The sequence below is a fragment of the Piliocolobus tephrosceles genome, chromosome 5 (genome assembly GCF_002776525.5).
Source record: "Piliocolobus tephrosceles isolate RC106 chromosome 5, ASM277652v3, whole genome shotgun sequence".
Taxonomy (NCBI): Eukaryota; Metazoa; Chordata; class Mammalia; order Primates; family Cercopithecidae; genus Piliocolobus; species Piliocolobus tephrosceles.
Genome location: NC_045438.1, coordinates 76,974,850 through 76,982,951, shown reverse-complemented (window position 1 = coordinate 76,982,951; position 8,102 = coordinate 76,974,850).

The following is an 8,102-nucleotide window of genomic DNA, read 5'->3' as shown; positions in this document are numbered from 1 at the left end:
ATTAGCAATTTGTATTATTTGAAAATTTTCTAATATGAAAAGTAATTGATAAAAGGACAGAGAAGAACTAAGCTTTAATTGGAGCAGAGAGAAGAAACTTGCTCAAACAAGAGAGGAGATTAGTACAGAGAAGAACTAAGCTTTAATTGGAGCAGAGAGAAGAAACTTGCTCAAGCAAGAAAGGAGATTAAACCTTATAGATACAGTGCTGGAATCCCAAAATTAGCATGAGATGAATGATTGGCTTCAGATGGGGCATTCTGAAAGCCATGAAAAATGAGATGTGAGAATAATAAAGTCAAGCTTCTACTTTTGCTTGAACTAATTTTCCTTGCTCTAATTATATACAACGCATCAAATGCATTATCCACAAATAAAGTCCTCTCAGTAAATGTCTATTGCTCTAAAAAATGGAATACTTAAAAGTGTTTGTAAATTTTACTTATTTATATTTTAAACAATTTTTCAGAATGCATTTCAAAAATTATATAAAAGCAGAATGCTTCTGCATTAATAAAATCAATAGCAACAATCATAATAAATATTGGGTAATAAGAAAGCCAAGATGATAGGCATCCTTATTTGTGATTAATGTTGGCAAGATGGAAGCAGCACATTTACTAATGGAACCATACAATCACGGAGTATTTCATGCATAACTATCCAAAATAAAATTATCATTTTCCTGGAATGAAAACACTTCAAAATTATAGTGTGCACAGCTCTAAATTGATTCTATAAATGGATTCCAGAAAATCATTTACCAGATGGTTATATTTAGATGCCACTCAAGCTTCCTGAGTACTTTAAAGGTGGAGTCACCTATGCCCACAGCTGTATTAATAGAGAAAAATAAAAGACTTAACATATTTAAAGAGGAATAAATGCTGAGTGTAACAAAAAATACAAAAATACAAGAAAGTTTCCAATTAAATGATATTGATACACACAGTAAAGACAAATTAGTGTTTTAATTGTTCATCAAGCTTAATTTCATATAAGCAAGTCTCAGTCATCATCATCTAAAATTTTTTCATGTGTATCATGTTGCGATTTTGATTGTCATCAGAATCACTTACTTTGCCTATTTCCTCTCTGAGAAGTAATACAGGGAGTCCATGGTTTAAAGTACAGATTCTGGAGACAAACCGGTGCATTTACAGCCTAGGTTTGTGATTTCAGACAAAGTACTTAACCTCCTGGGTCTGAGTTTCCTTAAATATAAAATAATAATTATAACTTCATAAGGTTTTGACAATATTAGATGATGCAATGCCTGACATAATGAAAGTGCTAAATAATTGTTAGTAATAGATATTAGAATTTTAAAGAATGGTAAAAATACCTAATTGATGTGGGAAAATCACTTTTAGAAAACATTGTTAACATGTGCAGTGGAATATGTCAAAGATAACACCCCAGTTATCACTGTAAAAATAGGTCTCTGTGTGTTATATACATATTTTCTGCTATCTAAAATTCAATAGATTGTCTACATAATAACCACATAGCTGAAGGACAGTACATACCATCTGAACATGTATTTTTTGGGGGAAACAGTTTTCTCTTAAATTCAACTGCTTTATGATATCCCATGTGGGTTAGTGCTCATATGAATCTACTTAGGAAGAAAACAACGTGCTAAAGACACCAAACCTAAAAGAGATGCTGAAACTTGAAGATGTCATCCCATCACTACTTAAAGCAAAGATATAGAGTGATGGTGTTACCAATATTCAGATGAGAACTAACTTAGTAATCAATGCTTTTGCCCTGGATTTTTGAACAGTGTTAAAAATTATAAAATGGCAAACCATGATCAGTCACCCCAAACATATAGAATTGGCTTACTACAGACTGAAAGTTTGCGAAGGGATACTCTTTAGACAGAAAAAAATATGCTTTAAAGATCCTGAAACAAACTTCAAGAGATATGGCACAACTTGTTTCCCGGAAACAGAAGCATCATACGAGCTATCTTTGACACTACAAAATGAAATGAGGAGATTAAAAATGTCATTCAACTAGTTCAAGTTCTCTCTCTTTTCCTGCCCCTCTACTAGTGTTCCTGTGGATCTCCCTGCCTGGAATTCCCTCCCTGACCTGTCAACTGTTTCTTTTTGGATGACTCCTACTTATTCTTACTTATTATTGATCACTCAAATGTCAACTTGGATATCACTTCTTCCAGGAAGCCAGATCTAGGTTAGGAGCACACTAAGTGTGCACCCAGCACCCTGAACTTCCTGTACCACAGTATTTGTCATGGTTTATCATCCTGCTTCTCTATCTGTGCATATCCTCACTACATAAAAATGCTTTGAAGTCAGAGATCTTCTATTTAATGTTACAGTCATCACCAGAGCCATTCCTGGGTCAGTGCTCAATAAATATTTGTTTAAAATAAAAGTAGAGAGAGAAGAGAAAGGGAGTAAGAATGAAGGTAGAAATGAACAAGCAGTGCCAAATTCATTTAAACAATGGCAAAACTGCTGGAAATCCCCAAAACAAGATGCCATACGATCCCAGACTCAGGTGTGGCACAAACTAAGGGAAGTTATTTATGTGGGACCAAAGGGGCTGATTTTCTTTGCTACAGCTTTTTCAAGTCTGAAGACAAAAATATCCTTAAAACAATTTAATCTTTCTGAAATAATGGTGGACGAAAACAACTGTCTGTAAAAGCAATCCAGGGATAATTAATAAACAAATTGGCAGAGGTTTTTTTTTTCTTCTGAAAAAACTTTCTTCCAATGAGTGCTCACAAAGGAACCCAGAAAGTAGTCCATTGTATTTTTTAAATGTGTGATTACACCACCTTTGATGTGTATGTATGTATGTGTATACATATATGTATAGATATCCCATACATGGCATATGTGGTATGTGTGATATATATCTACCACATATGTGCACACATACATATGCACACACACACACATATCTACCACATATGTGCACACATACATATGCACACGCACACTCACACAAGTAACATATACATGAAACTCTTTAGACTGTATCTCATTTATCTCATTTATCTTATAATCTATAACTCCTTAATTATTTTGGATAAAATGAACTGAAAGTCATTGTACATTTGTCTTATTGGGGGAAATGTGAAATTTCACTTTAGGATCTAGATTGAGCTTTTCATTTGGGAAGAATCAAACAAACAGATTAAACATTTTTCTAAAAATGTTATATTTTAACAGCACAAGTGAATGTAATAATTGTATTAAAAATTATTTATAATCACTGTAAAGTTAAATTATAGTGTACTCCTTTTATTATCTCTTTAAGGAACTGAGCTAAAGAAGTAACAGAACTATTCTTTTTCTCTTCAAAACGAATTTTCTTGTATCTTCTTTTTTTATATGAATGCAATTGTGAAATGAACTATGTAGATTCTTCAAATATAATTATGTGTAATATTGAAAGTGTCGATGGAAAGAAGGAATAATATTAGAAATAATGAACATGAGAGAAATGTGAATGGTGATACATATTTCTTGGAAGCAGGTGACCCAACTCAGAAAAATAACTGTCTTGTGCATAGCTGGATATATGTGACTATCCATTTTCCATGTCATTAGATAGCCAATCAATTGAAGTACACAATGAATTTAACCTTTTATTTACCACAAATAATCTGTTTCACTCACATAGTTAAATTAAAATTGTTTGGGTATAATTCATTCATTAGTATCTAGTGCTATTTTTCTCCTCCATATCTATTATCTGTCCTTCTTTCTAACTCAGGAGGTTCATCTGTATGAATCGCACAATTCATCTGTATGAATCAGACGGTTTCTCACTTGTCTGACTTCCAGTTGAGTCCAATCAGTGGAGAAACCTAACAGTTTGGAGGAAGAAAGAAAGAGGAGGAGTGGACAGTAAGGTCAGAATATTACCTGGCTTCTTCCTTCCCTTTCAAAATGAGGTCAAACTAGCTAATCCTTTCAATAAACATCACCCAAATCCCATTCTATTCCTCTGGCTTCCAATAACCATGCTATCTCTTGTTCCTTTAAGTCTAAGGGTGGTACCACGTCAGCAGCTGCTGACTCCAGGTTATTTTAGTATCCTTATAGTTTCCCTTTTGTCTATGTCATTAAACACATCAAGAATTATTCTATTTGCAGTAATCCATATGTTTTCTGTTGAGACAAGATTTATGTAGAAAACAGATATCTCTATCAACTATCTTGACATGCATTCTTTTTAAAATCAGAATGTTTACATTATTGACTTAACGCTTCCCTTTAGTTATTTTATAAACTCAGACTTATGTATTATACATTTTTCATTAATGGATATTTCTGTCTGGAGGAAAAAAGAAGAGAAATGTGGCCATAAAACATGTAGGATCTTCTTTGCTCTTGCACACACATGGAAGATTCTTCTCTTCTTTTTACTTTACTGGTATTTTTAAAACTGTAAATTAACTCATTTGAATCTATTTTATTTCTTTTATTCTGACTTGAAAACTCCTATTAGGTCGCCCAGCCTCTATTTCCTCCCATTCCAGAAGAACCCAAGTCATGTTCAATAATATATCCTATTTTTGTTTCCAAAGAAGAATCCCGATTGGCCTATGTAGTCTACCTATGCATTTTATTCTCTTGTTCAGGTGGAGCAACGTTCTTTGGGGCTCAAAAGCCTATAAAATGTGGGGGATCTCTTTTAAAAAATAATAAAAACTGTGAATAGGTACAACTAAATATTTCTTGAAAATGAAATTAATAATAACAAATTAAAAATTTTAAAGCTGACTAAAGGTACTATAAATATAACAGAATTTACAAAAATAATATAACTTTAATGAACTACAAGAAGTTCATTTCTATAGTACATTTTCCCTATTTTCTTTCTTTTTTTTAATTGTTGGTTTTTAGACAGGGTCACTGTTTCTCAGGCTGGAGTTCAGTGGTACAATCATATCTCTCTGCAGCCTCAATACCTTGGGTGCAAGCAATCCTCCCACCTCAGCCTCTTGAGCAGCTGGGACTATAGGTATACACTGTTACGCCTGGCTAATTTTGAAAAAATTTTGTAGAGACAAGGTCTCTCTGTGTCCCAGGTTTGTCTCAAACTCCTGGGCTCAAGTGATACTCCTGCCTCAGCCCCCTAAAGTGCTGGGATTACAGGCATGAGCCACCGTGCCCGGCCCAATTTCCCTCCTTTTCAAAATGCATAGCCCTTGATCACCACTTCTTCTAGTTTCATAGATTCAGTGCCTATAGCAGAATAAAAAAAAAATACTTCAGGCTTTTATCTAGTAAAGTTAAATTCAAATTTAGTTTTTATTATTGCTAATAAATTGTTTTTATTTCTGCTACAGGCCTGTGCCCTACAAATAGAAGAATTCTAATAAATTCTGTTTCATGTAATTTGCAGTAAAAAGGGGAAAATATATAATTCAATAATACTTACATATTCTATGGTATGATATGTATTCTAAATAAGAAAAATCTTCCATTTTAGTAAGTTATAGATGAGAACTGAATCCTCAGTTCACAATTTTACTCATCTGATAGTGGAAGAGTATTCCACACACTAGTTTCTTATGTTTATATTTTGAATCTTTTTTTCCATCATTAATGACAACTTTCCAGTGCCAAACATGTTAAAATATGTTAATATCATAATTCAATCTATGCAAAATGGGCAGTAAGTCAGAAGAAGTCTAGCAAAACTTCACTGTATCAACTAAAGAGGAAGTTGACTGCAAATCACATAAATACGCCCATGAACCCCAAACTAAAAGAACTCCAAACAAAATTCTTCTTGGCAAGAGCTCCCAAAATATTCAAAGCTGCTTGAACATCATCTGCAATGAAGAATAGTGTGAGAAAAGCTAAGTCAGAGTTCAAACACACAAAGATCTTAACTAATTGAAGTTTAAAATGACTCATTTTGCAATTTTCATCAAAAAGAAATAAATAAAATGTGAACATGTGAGTACATTGTTAAGGAATCCTCTCCAGGTCTTAGTAAAAGTTCATGCAAGTTTTGGTCTAAAGCTTCATTAACTTTACACTAATGTATTTACCTCTTTCTCTGGTGATAATTTCTGACTCAAGTTTGTGCATGTGACCTAAGCTCACCCAATTAGTGTGAAGAGAACTACTATTTTACACTTTTTTAGGAGAGGTTTCTCTACTTTCCTTACGGCAAATGTAAACAGAACATCTCTTGCAAGCATGGGAAAATGGGGCAGGGTGAAGTTAATGTTGACTGAGTGGGTGTGAAAGAACCCAGATTTGGGGGAGTTTCAAAATAAGTTCATATCGCCCTTGGAGTTTACCTTTGGATTTATATTTTATATATATTTTTTAAAAAACCATTTAAGGCAATTTGCATTAGAGTTTTCACTTACAATGGAAATATCCTAATGTGTACCTACAAATTATTTGGTTTATTTCTGAAAGTCTTGTTATTTAAGTATCATTTTGCATTTTCACTCAGATATAACCCTTGAATATAAAATTCTACTAATTAAAAATCATTATATACTGTGTTGAATTGCACAACTATCACAGATGACAAAACGTTTTTCTCAAATAATAAAATGTTTTAAAAACTTTTGCTATTTCTCAGGTATGATAATAATTGCTTCAAAGATACTTTTCAAGTAAGTTAAAGTTGGTGTATTAGAATTTACATTGATATTCTGTGCAGCATAAATGATCCTCTAAAAGAGATATTTTCTTAAATTATTAAAAGGAAAACATAGGCTTCAGAATATTTTTAAAATTCCATTTTTGAGGTTTAGAAATAAGGCGTACACCTCAGACAAGCATTACAGTCAAGGTATTTTTCCCATCGGTGAGATACATTTTAAAAGTTACCTTGCATATCTCAACTAGACAAATTTCAAGGCATAATATTGAAAAAAAAAAAAAAAACTTCTATTGCTAGTAAAGAAAAAACTCACAATTCCCTTATGATTCAAAGCTCATTTACAGTTTTATTCCTGGACAGCTAATATCCTTTGATTTACAATCATTAAAGCTCTGGGAAGTCCCAAGCAGGAGAGTGTGAAACTCAGAACTCACAGAAAAGTGATTGAAGAGAGACAAAGGGAAAAAGAGTTTTATTTAATAATTCTAAAAGGAACATAACAAAAAGTATTGTCAGAAAATTCTTTGAGGTGCAAACCATAAAGTTATAGGCAAAAAGAAGTAAAAACCAATACCCAGAGGAATAGTGACTAGTTTAAATCAGTAGAAATTTTCTCTTTAATATGGAAACCAAGTTTATCTGAGGTTCCCTGACTCCAAGAGGAAGCAATATTAAACAACGCAAACAAAGAAAGAGAAACTGTTTCATAGCCTTTGATACAACGTTTCTGTTCCATATGGTTTACATTTCCCAAAGTGTTTCTTTTTGTTAGGAAACTGTTAATGGCCTTCTCATGAAGGCTTCCGTTTGTATTTTTCCTTATTCTTACTATGAGATCTACTTAAGAGGCCTCCCAGGGTCCCAAGGAGAGTGGTCTAGTTTTTGGTTTCTAAATGCATTTTATATTTATAGATGTTTATTATGTCCATACTTTACTAAAATATACAGAAATATCTGCAAGAGAGACTAAATGTTACACTTTCGTACAGGTGTTTGGCATCTATCCTACACATTCACAAGTGAAGATTGTACCTGTAGTCCCAGCATCCCAGGAGTCTGGGGCAGGAGGATTGCTGGAACCCAGGAGTTTGAGACCAGCCTAGGTGATATGGCACAGCCTCCTTCTCTATTTAAAAACAAACAAAATCAATTCTAAAAACACTATGTACCAATTATATGCAAAATATGTTTGGCTCAAAAACATACAGAGCCAAACATATTTTGCATATAATTGAACAGAGATAGATGAAAATAATGAAAGAACAGAGATAGATGAAAATAATATTTTATTTTCAACATGGCAAAAATATTATTTTCATCTATCTCTGTTCTTTATTATTGTGATACCTTTGTAAAATTATTTATTTTTGTCTGCTATCTAAGGAGGAATGGTTTAGAAGTTGGACAATACAAAAAATGACAACTAAGAATGCAATATTTTTATGTTTCCCCCAAAACTTTGTATTACTTAATTT